At 35.0% G+C, this 13,982-nt stretch overlaps 1 protein-coding gene across 12 annotated transcripts in view; it reads right to left on the reverse strand.

The window, feature by feature from the left end:
* The window catches only part of KMT2C (lysine methyltransferase 2C), a 281,910-nt gene that overhangs the window by 254,406 nt on the left and 13,522 nt on the right, over positions 1-13,982 (reverse strand). For 2 of the 12 annotated variants that reach the window (XM_058533707.1, XM_058533674.1), the window contains exon 1: positions 8,844-8,918. The exons of the other annotated variants lie outside the window; for them this stretch is intronic. The gene's annotated coding sequence lies outside the window, so the exon portion shown is untranslated. Of the gene's footprint in view, positions 1-8,843; positions 8,919-13,982 lie in introns of those variants that run through there. 12 annotated transcript variants of the gene reach the window in all.

Consider the following 13,982-nt stretch of genomic DNA (forward strand, 5'->3'; position numbering starts at 1 on the left):
GGCTCAGCTTCCACAGCCCGGGGTTCGCAGCCCGGATCCTGGGACGGACCTACACACCGCTCATTAAGCCATGCTGTGGCAGCGTCCCACATAACAACAACAAAAAAAAAAATAGAGGAAGATTGGCAAAGATATTATCTCAGCAACAGTCTTCCTCAAGCAAAAAGAGGAAGACTGGCAACAGATGTTAGCTCAAGGCCAATCTTCCTCACCAAAAATAAAAAATAAAAATAAAATAAAATACATGCCTGAATATTTATTAGTTTTTGGTCTAGTCCAGTTTAAGGTTCAAACAGCAGATCAAACATACACATTTATCTCCCTCCAATAAAAGATTTTTTTAATAATAGTAAAAAGAATTTTTTAAGAAAAAGAAAAATTATTATTTAAAAAATGAAATAAAACAGAGAGACCTTTTCCAAACAAAAGAACTCATGGGCTGGGGAGAGGGAACCAGTAAACCCAGTGAGGGGGCTGGGAATTTGGGGTAAAATGATAGACTCCTAATGCCAGAACACAAACGAATAATTACCAGGTTCACCTTAAGCCACTAATTCCCACCCAGAGCTCCCTGTGAGTCCTTCTACTAGTTCTTAAATCAGAGTGACACCAAGGATCAGCAGATGTTTGATAAAAAGCATACAATATAAATGAAGCCAAGATCAACAACAAAACACCCTAGAGCAAACAGATACGGGGGAGGCTGATGACTTTAAGGAAAACTCTTATTAACATTTTCAGAGAGATTTAAGAAGATTATGAATTCATAAAATGAGAATAGGATGATGAGTGGGTGGGGACGGGAAGAATTCTTGAAAATTTAAAATATGATTGCCCGAGTAAAATTAAAGAGCCGGAGAATAGAGTAGAGGAAATGCCCAGAAGAACAGAAGAAAAAGTCAAAAGGATGGGGTGGGGGAGTGAGAGGCGGGGGTAATTCAGGAAGTCCAATAACCAACTAAAAGAAGTTACAGAAAGAGAGAACAAAGAGAGAATTACAGCAATAATAACAGGGTTCCCAAGAACAAAAAAACATGAATCTTTAATAGTAACGTGAAAGTTCCACCTAGACATCTTTGAGAAACATCAATTTAAAAAGGATAAAAAGAAGACTCTAAAGAGCTGCTATGGGGGAAGACAAAACACATCACCCACAAAGGAACAAGAATCACACTGTACCAGACTTCTCCTCAACAACAATGGACACTAGAAGACACTGGAGCAACGCCTTCAAAGCTCTGGGGGGAAATAATTTTCAACTTAGTTGGGCTTGAATAAAATAATACCAGTCAACTATAAGGGCTAGTGAAGACTTTTTCAGATATACCAGGATTCAAAAATCTATGTCCCCCACATTCTTTCTTAGAAATTTATGTGAAGGATGTACTGCATTAAAACAAGGAAGTAACTCAAGAAAGAATAAAGATCCAGTAACAGTAGAACCAAAATGCAAAAGCAGTGAAGCAAAGTGCAGCACCAAAAGCAATACGCAATCAGTCTAGATAACACCCAGTCCCAACCGAACAAAGAGGACTGGCAAAGCCTCTCCTCAGGGGGGAACGTATCCATGTACATAAAATAATAGTGACAAAAACCAACCACATGGAAAGTTGATAACATGGAAAAAGAACAGTGACCTATAAGGCAAGAAAAAAGGCAACTACAGACTCAAAAACCAAGAAACAATACAGGAAATGTAATCATATTCTCCTTGCCTCTGCTGTGAACAATATTTATATCATCAAAATAACGTACAAACTATTCATTGACTTTCAACTACTAAAACCAAGTCATAGGCAAAGTATAAAGGAGTACACCATAGAGTATGAATGTTCTCAACCTTGACAATGCCAAAATAGAAATGACAGACATAAGGGCATAAAGGGGAAAAGAGAGGTGAAAAGAAAAGTAGAAGTGCTAATATCCTCGATTTTACTACTGGGGAAATCAAGAGACAATAATCCATATCAACATGAAGAAAAGGTCTATTACATTACATAAATTGCAAGACAGAGAAACTAAAAGGATACATCTATTGGGGAAGTAACTATAAGGGAGCCAAATCCTCCTTTATCAGAGCAGAAATCAATCTAAAATTGATAAATCATAAAATAAGCTTATTATTTAGTCACAATACCACACAAATAACAATTTAAAAGTTTCCTCTGCAAAGTGGCACTAAAGAGTGAGGAAGGGTTACTGATCTTTATTATAAGCATTCTGGGCTATTTGACTTCTTTCAACGATGTGCATATATTTATTACTTTGTAAAATTTTTAAATGGACTTAAGGAAAAAAATCTCAAACAATATTGATCTTCTCATGAAAAACACAATGAATAACACACCCTGCCTAATTGTTCCCCATAATATAATGGATAAAATTTCCTCTTTTTTCTAATATTCCTAAATACCAGGTTAAATAATTTCTGAGGCTTCACAACCATCTTTAGAGGTATTTACAGACAACTAAATAAGTCAAGTTACAGGATTTATACTACCATCATCAAAATTATTGGACCATCACTCCACATATTACAGCAAAATATAACTACAAATTTAATTCACAGTACTTAACCAAGCCAAAACATCCATATTCATCCATGGTTTCTCAATTTTAATACTTATTTTACAATATGGAAATGTATCTTTAACAGCTTTTTTTAGATTGCTTTGGGTTTTACTGGTGTTAGTGACATATACAACAGCATTTTGAATACAACGGACCTAAATTTACTTCAGTTTTTATTCCATCTTTTCCTTTGTACTTTTTACAAGAAACTTTCGGGTAATATAAAGTTTATTTCATTATTTTTTTCATTATTTTTTAATCTGTCAGAACCTGAAAGGGGAAAGCTATTTCTTAAAGTTTATATATAACACAAGATGCAAAAAGGAACAAGATATCATTTATTACTACTCAAAACAGACAATTTAGTTAAAACAAAGAATGCTTATGCAAAACTACAAAGTAATAGGTCGGTAGCAAGACCAAATATAGAAATAAAACCAAATTCTAGGAGAAACATACTCAATTTTAACCTATGATAAGATTCAAGTGAGATATCAAAACTGGTTATAGGAAAATCTTAAGCCATTAGTTTTCCCAGATAAAAGGGGGTTTTTGTTCTTGTTTCTGTTTTCTGTTGTTAGAGGTGGTGGCTTTCTTTTTGTAGGGAGAAGGCAGTTGAAGGGGAATGCTACAGCATTATGGTTTATGGTGTTTACCATTTTAACAATATTCTACTCAAGAAACAGAGTTTTTTTTTTTTAATAAAATATCTAAAACCAAACTGGGATTTATTTCTTCAAAATACAAACTACATTGTGAGGCAGCTTCCATATGATGACAACATTTTTTTTTTTTTAACATTACGGAGTGTCACCAATATCATCAGTTAAACAACATAAATTAGTGCAACTGTTCGTAGGAAAAACAATTTTGGTTCCACATCACCATCAAGAGCCAAGTGTCTATGATAGCCACAAGATGAATGCATCATACATCATATTTCAGTCACATCACAGACCCACTTTTCCATTATCCATGAAATATAACAAAAAGCTAAGAAACATTAAAAAATAATTTACCAAACTCCTTTCAAATCAATATAGGAAGCTACAGCATAATTTAACACTTAAGAGAAATTACATTTTTGTTGTCATTAAAATGCAGGAAAGAAAAAAATGGTTCAGTGTTCTTTAATAAAGTATTAGGTAGTTTAGAAATGACACAACTATTCATATTAGTCTTTTATTTCACATTTTGAATAGGTCTAGAAGTTAAAAACGTGCACAAAAAAACTATACAACCAGAACAATAATGATTTTATGACAAATAACGACACTGTACATTGGAAGCAGCAATTGTTTATTCTGAAATATACACTATCGAATAGTTAAAATTCAAATTTATCTTGTTAGAATACATTGTTTCCAAATCAACAGTCCTTACAGCAAATAAAACATATACTTCCGTATTATTTAATGTTACTTTTAGAAAAGTGGCCAAGCAGGATTATGTGCCTTAGTTAAAAAATATATATATATATATTTCTACTTATAAATTAAGCACTGCTGCTTCAACATATAATAAAAATTATTCTAGAAGAGACAGTTTATCATACTTAACATATACTACAAGGTTTCGTAATAAAGACAGACGTAACGCCTCCTGAGGTTAAATATATTAAATATTATATAACACACAAATAGTATAAATATTATATCTAAATATTAAATAGAATAGGTAACAGTCTAAATATGAGTTTAATTGTGAACATAAGGAGATTAACTATAGCCTATACTATCATAGTTTTACTTAACAAAAAGAGACCATGTATTTATCAAATTGTTTTTCTCTCAACTTGAAACAAGTTGTCTAGAACACATTAGCTACATAACAGTTTTTTTTGTTTTTTCCCCCAAAGCCCCAGTAGATAGTTGTATGTCATAGTTGCACATCCTTCTAGTTGCTGTATGTGGGACACAGCCTCAGCACGGCCAGAGAAGCGGTGGGTCGGTGTGCGCCCGGGATCCGAACCCGGGTCGCCAGTATCGGAGCTTGTACACTTAACTGCTCAGCCACGGGCTGGCCCTACATAACAGTTTTGAGCTTTAAGTTTCTTCTGATCTAATTAAATTCTAGCAGATTACCAGAAGAGACATGTTTAAATGCTGGCTAAGGAACCACAGATTTTACTTCTCATTTTTTTCTTTTCTAATTATAACTGAAATTAAGCATACACAAAGAAATACGTTGAAAATTCACAAACCTGTAATGGAATACTTCAAAGTGTTTTTTCAGAGAGTTTTCAAATTAAATAAATATTTCAAAATATGTTAAATTCGTACTACTATTTAAATATTTTATGAGGACCAGCCCGGTGGCTTAGCAGTTAAGTGCGCGCGCTCTGCTGCTGGCGGCCCGTGTTCGGATCCCTGGCGCACACTGACACACCACTTCTCCGGCCATGTTGAGGCCGTATCCCACAGACAGCAACTAGAAGGATGTGCAGCTATGATGTACAACTATCTACTGGGGCTTTGGGGGAAAAAAAATAAATAAAAATTTTAAAAAAATAAAATATTTTATGAAAGTATATCTACTAAGTACACAATTTATACAGAATTGGAATCAAAATGCTGTATTATTCTAGAATTAGCTAATACAACTACTTAAGAAAGTAAATGAAAAATCTTGAGAACTAAAGACAAGGGGTTAAAGGTACTACTTTATTCTCATTACTCTTCTATCAATCAACTTCCAAATCTAGAATATAAAACTTTTATGATCATTTGTTTTTTTCTTATTTACAAACCTAGATTTGATTCCACGATAAAAACACACACTTCAATATCTAGTGTCACCACATTTAATGCTTTATTACAGTTAAATACATAATAGAGAAATACAATACTTCTGTTAGTCTTGTCTTTGTTTATTTTTAACAGTAACAATCCAAGCCAAGTCACCCTCCGGAACCAGATGCAAAAATATGATCCTCTGAAAACAAACAAAAACTTCTTACCATTAGGGCCTTCGAGGTTCTAGCTCTTTTTGTTGTCATTTTACATTTTTGTACCTAAATCGCCTTACAGAAACTGCTACCAGTGTCAGATCAGCCACATTACCCCGCCAGATCCAAGGCCACTCGCTAAGAACGCTGCGTCCCCTCCATGCAGGCAGCTCCCCTCAGTAGGGCAGGCTCCCCGGCTCCCATCCCAGCGCTGCCCACCGGACACCGGACACGACAGAACCACCGAGCCGTAAGGTTCTGTCTCGCAACTTCTCCTAAGCTCCGGGAACACACAGACACACACAGACACACACAGACACACACACAGACACACACACACACACACACACTCTCTCTCTCCCTCTCTCCCTCTCTCTCTCTCTCTCTAGGGGGGGGGAAGGTAGGTGGAGGAAAAAGCACGACCAGAGAAAGTACATCCGTGTGTAGCAGGCGCCTCAAAAAGGTGGGATGGATTCCAAAGCCCAGACCGGGAACTTGCTACAGAGCGCCGACACAGAAAGCCCCCAAGGTTAACTCTTTGCTAACCGTTTACAGGAACTTTCCCCTCTATTGCTTAATTTCAAATAAACCGAAGTCCATTTTATTATTTTATATTATTTAATGAAATTTTGTTAGGAGCCGAGAATATAAAACGGAGAAACAAACATTTCGCATCACAACGTTAAAACCTTATGTTATCCCTATCGGTCAACTCCCAAATCCTTTCTAATCTAGTATCTCTGGAGTGAGGAGGTCAAAACTGAAATGTTAACTACCTAAAATGGTCTTCAATGCCTACCAAAAATGTCCTACTCCGGTCGCACTCTCCCAAACCAGGGCTTTTTCCATTTAACAAAGGGATTTTTCATGAAACAAGTCTACTAAAGATGCTATGACCATTTCTGCCAAACTTTTCTTCCTCCTTTTATTTATAGAAGTTTATCATGGTGTTTTTTTAAATGTAAGTTTTTTTAACCACCTTTTCCAAACCTCAAAACAAGCATCTATAATTATGGACAATTACCCTGCTGCTCAATAAACAAACAATTCTACTTTTCCTCCTCAAACTTTATAATCCTCTATGAAGCTGGCCAAGTGTTTTCTACTCCTGGCACTGAACAAATAAAAAGAAACATTATGTAACTGTCGTCTACTTCTGTTGTTCTAATAAACTAGTTTAAATGATGATTTAACAGTGCTCTTGGTTACCAAAGAATCCCTATTTTTAAATAAATAAATATTTTAAAGATTCTCAATAAGGGTTGGGGGGAGGGGGGAGAAGGGCAGGGCAAATGGGAGTCAAGTTCTTGCCCTTGATTCGAGATGCCAGGTCAAGAAATTTCTTTTTTCAGATCTGGTACCCTGTAAAATCTTACGAACTGAGAAGTTTGATTTATAGATCATCATCTTACGTGCAATATTCTCCAAACCTAAAATGTTATAGTAGTCACACTAAAATTCAGAACAATAAAATTAAAGGAGTTAAGATTTAAGACATAACCAAGAAAGCAGCCCTTCTACCAAAATAATTACTGCATGATTGATGTTTGTATGCAGACCAACAGACTAGGGACAAACCCAGGCTTTTTGGTCAAAAGAAAACTGAAAAATACAAGTCTCTTCTTTTATTATAACAAAGTTAAACAATGTCATTCCAAAGAATCATCCATAATGAACTGTGAAATTATTTTAAATGGTTTTAGAAGACATAATGCTAAATAGTTTCTAGTTTTTATTTCCACTGTAATGTAGTACTTAGTTTCAAATATGAATAAAATACTATACAAGTTTTAATTCCAAGATTTTTATTCTAATTAAATTAAAGTTACAAAAGTCTTTTGGAAAATGTATATGAAACACAAAGATTTGCCAATGGTGAAAACTACTCAATAAGATTTAATAAAAATACTGTATTTGGAGAAATCATTTCTATTATCATCAATTAATACACTTCCTTCACTTAATCAATTTTGGTTTTGTGCCCTTCCACCAAAGCACAAAGATGTGTACAACGGTTTAATCTGTATAACAGAATCTTGTCGGCAGCAGCAAGATTCATCAAGTACTATTGGCTTTAATTAACTTATCACTTCCCCTCACCCACACTCCATGGTTCCTCTTACTTCCCCCACAACTTCCCCTAAAATCCTAAATATCACCTACAAAAGAAACTACAGACGCTACAGGCACAGGGCAGTCAAGTACGCTGTGGAAGCATGGGGGCTGCTCTTGAGCAGCTGCCAACGTAAATATTAAAGGAGAAAAAGCACTAAGGGTTAAAAGAAATATAGCAGATGTGACAGTAAATAAAGAAAAAGAACCACTCTGCATTTATGTAACATGGTTATCTGTGACTCTCAAAATGTTTAACCATTTTTCATTGCTATGAAATAACTTCTCAATATTTTCATCAATAAAAGAGAAGATTCATTATTAGTCTTAGGTTATTGGGGAAAAAAACAGGAACAATACCAGAATTAAAACTTAAAGAACTTTCTCCTCCCAGTATTATGCCCTACTAATGAGACAAAGAATGAGACTGAACAAAAAAGGACACTAAATCTAAGGTTTTGACTTTCCAAAAAAATCAAAAATCCTAATGCATTGTTATCCTAATCTACAAATATTTTTCTTTATTCTCTCCTTCTGCTAAGAATTGAATTAAACCTTAATGCACTAAAAAAAATAAGACAACCTAACAACAGAAAAGATAATTTTTTATACAGGCAAAGGAGGCAAAATAGAGCAATTAATCTTAAAATAAACGTTATTTAAAGAGATTAAATTAATGATATGAAAAACATTAAGAACACTCCCCCCTCCAATAAACTATGGACAAACATGATTGAGCAATTCACAAGAAATACAAGTACTAGTAAAATTCAAGAATGTTCAATAGTCCAACTAATCAAGTAAATAAAAATTTAAAACTAAAGTATTGTTTTTCAATTATTAAACTAAGAAGTAAGATAAAGGTTTTAATACATCATGCACGACAAAGGTTCAGTGTAACTGGTCCTAACACATACTGCTGTTGACCTAATTAGATACAGCTCTTTTGGGGAGCATTTTAAAATTTTAATAAAACTAGGAGTTCTTATTTAGTAGGAACTTACTGAGTAACAGGCATTGTTCTAAAGGCTTTCTGACTATGCACCTTCTCTAATTTTCCCAATAAGCCTACGATCGGGATTGTATCATCAACCCCATTCTACAGATGAGTAAACAAACACAGAGAGATTAATAGCTTAGACAAAGTCCAACAACCAGAAAGTGATAGAGCCCGAATCTGAGACCCAGCAACTGGACTTTAGAGCCCACTCACCTCTAAATATTTGTATCAAGAATCATAAAATGCTTCTTTCTTTCAACCTAGTGATCTTGCCTATGGAAATCTGTCCTATAAAAATAAACCAAAATATGAAAAGGACTTTATCTACAAAAATGTCTGCCAGATCAATTTACATGGCTATATAATAATAAGCAAAACAATAATAATAATATTAATAGAAGTGGAGGAATAGGGGTGATTGGGGATGTTTACATCAGTTTACTCAATGGAAAATTAAGCACCTTTCAAAAATGTTATGAAGATTAACAACATGGAAATTTTCTTTTACATGTTACTGGGAAAAGTAAACTACAAAATTCTATATATACCATCAGTAATACAATGAAAACAAAATATGCACATGAAAAAAAAGAAAAGGGATCAAAATAATAATGTCTATGTTAGAGTGGTATAAAAAAGGGGTGAATTATTTTTTTCTCCATGTTCCACATTTTCTGTAATAAAAATATAATTTTAAATAAAGTTTAAGTTTTTTTGCAATAACAGATTTGTATAATTAGAAATCCACAGGTTACATAATGATAGCAGAAGAAATTCAGGCTCAAACTCAAAAAGACAACAATGTTCTGACATGTTTTAGTAAGTAGAAGGATAATCTAGTAATATTTCAAAAATTTCAGAAAAGAATTATATCATAATATAATCCCAGTCATGTTAATTTTAGACTAAACAAATTCTATTTTAACCAAAACTCAGATTAATGCCAACCTATCACTATTATCCCAAAGACCTTGAAAGAAAAGGCCTACATTTGACAGTAGCCTCTTAATAACACCAATAAATAAACATTACCATGAACTGGATTAGGATTCAAAAATACTGAGACTGGAAAGTATAATGAGATCTCATAAATAGATATTTGATATGGAATACTGGCAATAAGGAGAGCCTAAAAATAATTTTTTAAAACTTAAAAGGTTCATAAGTTTTTGACCCAGCATCATTTTCCAGTAGCAGCACTGGCAAGCAGCAAAGATCTCAGGACACTTGCTACACCACTGCAATGCTTCCACTGCTCAGCTACTTCTAATGGAACAGTTCTCCCTGCCACAGGAAGAATGAACCAAAAGAATAAAGGGGCTAAAAAAGAAGGGTTAATTGGAGGAGTAAAGGGTCACTAAAGAGGCTAATAAGTGGCCTGACGGTAAAGACAAAGGAAAAATAAAAGCCGAGAAATGAGGCTAGCCACGGAAAGGGAGAATAATTACTGATATAAATTAGTTACTTTGAGGGGAAAAAAAATCTCCTCTTTTTGATTTATTCCCAACCTTCATCACTCTTAAAAAAAACCAAACCCAACAAAAATGTAGGAATATCAAAAACTCTGCACTCTTGTTTACCGGGGATACAATGTTGCAAATCCAATGGCACCATCTTCAAGAAGCCTGTAGTCGGGTCTACCATCTCCCTCAGCTGTGTCCTGGCTTACCTGCGAAAACTTGAATCTTAGAGGAAGTTTCTCAGTCTCAATACTGCAACATAAGGTTTGTCACAAGTACCTTCTTATTAACTGTATTTGAAGTACTGAAGTTTGTGAAAATTTACTTAAAAATAAATTTAGGGCAGTTTAAGGTTATCCCTGTAACAACCTCCCTCCCACTCACTCGTCTTTCACCATGCTTTCTTGGGTACAATCCTAATATAAACTCTGAAATGCACATTACCCACAGTCTACTGAAATCTGATAATACTCATAAGGGAGTAGCTTCCCTTGAACTTCATCTGTCAAGTTGTCTACAAGAAGAAAGCACTGAAGCTGTGTTTACTTCCTAAACTGTTCCCTTCAAGAACTCAGCTTTGAGGAGAAAAAAGTCTCCATCCCCTTCTGCATCCAAGACAGTTTCCTTCAGAGGGCACTTTATTTTTAGAGGAAAGGTTCTTATTCTGGGGGCTATGAACTCCTAACAAAGCTTTTGGACAAGCTTCAGGAAGTCACTGAACTCTTTCCTTTAAATTATATAAAATCTGTATGTCTATATTCATGTATGCATTCCTCTGTGGCAAGTGAGGATATATCCAAAGGGATCTGTAACCCCAAAAAAGATTAAGAACCACCCAAGATTTACCTGAACTCACTATGATGATCTGACTCAGACCAGGTAGGCAGTTTTCCTCTCTTAATCCTCCTGCTTAATTCCTGCCTATTTAATGCTAATAAAACTTACAAACTGGGCCAGCCCCGTGGCTTAGTGGTTAAGTGTGCGCGCTCTGCTGCTGGCGACCCGGGGTTCGGAACCCCGGGCGCGCACCGACGCACCGCTTCTCTGGCCATGCTGAGGCTGCGTCCCACATACAGCAACTAGAAGGTTGTGCAGCTACGACATACAACTATCTACTGGGGCTTTGGGGGGAAAAAATAAATAAATAAAATCTTTAAAAAAGAAAAAAACTTACACACTGATAAAGTGCTTACTGTATGTCAGACACCATTCTAAGTGCTCTACACACATTAATTGATTTAATTCTCAAAACAATCCCATGAAGTAGGTACTATTATTATCCCACTTAGCAGAGGAAGCAACTGAAGCACCCAGAAGTTAAGTCATTTGCCAAAAGTCACACAGCTGTTCTGTTTAAAAATGTAAAACTTCCCAAAATGAAATATGGCTATTTGCTTGTGTACACATTTCCTACTTCTCTTAGCTAATGTCTTTCTGTTTAACCCTCACCTGAGTCAGATAAAGAATTTAGTGATTTTGTTGTCAAAGACTCTCTGCAGGCTGCCCATTGCACAGATGAATCACTCAACTCGAGAAGGACCTTAAGTGCCACAAGTGTTGAAAGAAGAACTTGAAAGACATTGTCCCAGGAGAAAACTTGGTTTGGGATTTCTAAGGTAAGCACCTGGTTAGTTAAAATGTAACTAATTTGGATGTAGAAAATCCTGAAGAACCTACAACAAAATACTAAACCTAGTGAGTTTAGCAAGAAAACAGAGTATAAGACCCATATATAAAAACCCATTATACTTCAGGAATTGAAGTATATCTCTCTCCTCTAATGCAAAACCGCATTGTTGTAGCCCCCTCGAATAAAGTCTTCCTTATCATCTTAAAAAAAAAAAAATTGTATTTCTGTATACTACCAACCATTTATAAATGAAATTAAGAAAACAATTCCATTTACAACAGCATCAAAAAGAATTAAATACTTAAGAATAAATTTAACAAAAAAAGAAAAGCATAAGACCTATACAATGAAAACTGTAAAATATTGCTGAAAGAAGTTAAAAGACCAAAATGAAGAGATACATCATTTCATGTATTGGAAGAGTAAGGTATCAATTCTCTCAAACTTGATCTACAGATTCAATATAATCCCTATAAAAATCCCAACTGATTTTTTGTAGAAACTGGCAAGCTGACCATAAAATTTATATGGAAATACAAAAGACCTGTATCAGGCAAAACAATTCTGGAAAAGATCAAAGTTGGTGGAATTATACCACCTGATTTCAAAACTTACAATAAAGCTGTAGTAATCAAGATAGTGTAGTACTAGCATAAGCATAGACATACAGATCAATGGAACAGAAGAAAGTCCAAAAATAAAGCAACACATTTATGATCAAGTGATTTTCAACAAAGGTGCCATGACAATTCAATGAGGAAAAGATAGTCTTTTCAACAAATGGTGCTGGAACAATTGTACATCCATATACAAAATAATTAACTTAGACCTTACCTCACACCATACACAAAAATTAACTCAACGTGTATCACTGACCTTAACTGTAAAACCTAATACTACAAAAGCTTCTAGAAGTAAACACAGGAGATCTCTGCGATCTTGGGTTAGGCAAAGAGCTCTCAGATATGACTCCAAAAGCACGATCCATAACGGAAAAAAAATGATACATGGGACTTCATCAAAATTAGAAACCTTAGCATTTCAAAAGACACCACTAAAAAAATGAAAAGAATAAGCCAAAAACTGGGAGAAAAAAGCTGCAAATCATATAAGTCATAGAGGATTTGTATCAAAAATACATAAAGAAGGCAAAACTATGGAGACAGTAAAAAAAAAAAAAAGCAGGGGTTATGTGGAAGGGAGGGAAGAACAGGAGAAGCAAAGAGGATTTTTAGGGCAATAAAACTACTCTGTATTCTATAATGGTGGTTACATGACATCATACATTTGTCAAAACCCATGTTTTGACGTACAACAAACCCATACAACACCAAGAGTGAACTCTAACGTACACTATGGGCTCTGGGTGATAATTATGTGTCAAGGCAGATTCATCAACTGTAACAAATGTACCACTCTGGTGGGTGAGGTTGATAATGAGGGAAGCTGGGGGCAGGGGGGTGCGGCAACAAAACGTTTATGAGAAATCTCTATACCTTCCTCTCAGTTTTGCTGTAAACCTAAAACTGCTCTAAAAAAGTAAAGTCTAGGGGGCCGGGCCAGGCCAGTGGCGCAGTGGTTAAGTTTGTGCACTCCACTTCAGCACCGGGGGTTCGCAGGTTCGGATCCCAGCCCGGACCTACACACCGCTCATCAAGCCATGCTGTGGAGGCATCTCATATACAAAACAGAGGAAGACGGGCACAGATGTTAGCTCAGCGCTGATCTTCCTCACCAAAATTAAACAAATAAATAAATAAAGTCTAATATATACATACATACATAAACAACTCTTACCACTCAAAAATAAGACAAAAAAAAAAAACCAAAATGGGGAAAATATTTGAATTGATGCTTCATCAAAGAAGATATAGAAATGGTAAACAAGCATTTTAAAAGATGCTCAACATGATACATCATTAGGGAAATGCAAATTAAAATCACAATCAGATATCACTACACACCCACTAGAATGGCTAAAATCAAAAAGATACAATTTCAAGAATAAGCAAAGATGTGAATCTTCATACAATTCTAATGAGAATGTAAAATGGTACAGGCACCTTGGAAAAGTTTGGAAGTTTCTCAAAAAGTTAAACATACACTAACCATATAACAAACCAATTTCTATTCCTAGGTATCTACCCAGATAAATTAAAACATTTGTCCAAAGAATGTAAGTAAATGTTCATAGCAGCATTATTCATAGTGGACAAAAAACTGGAAACAATTCATATGTCCATCAACTGATCAATCAATAAA

This window comes from Diceros bicornis, chromosome 3, assembly GCF_020826845.1.
Source record: "Diceros bicornis minor isolate mBicDic1 chromosome 3, mDicBic1.mat.cur, whole genome shotgun sequence".
NCBI classification, from domain to species: Eukaryota; Metazoa; Chordata; class Mammalia; order Perissodactyla; family Rhinocerotidae; genus Diceros; species Diceros bicornis.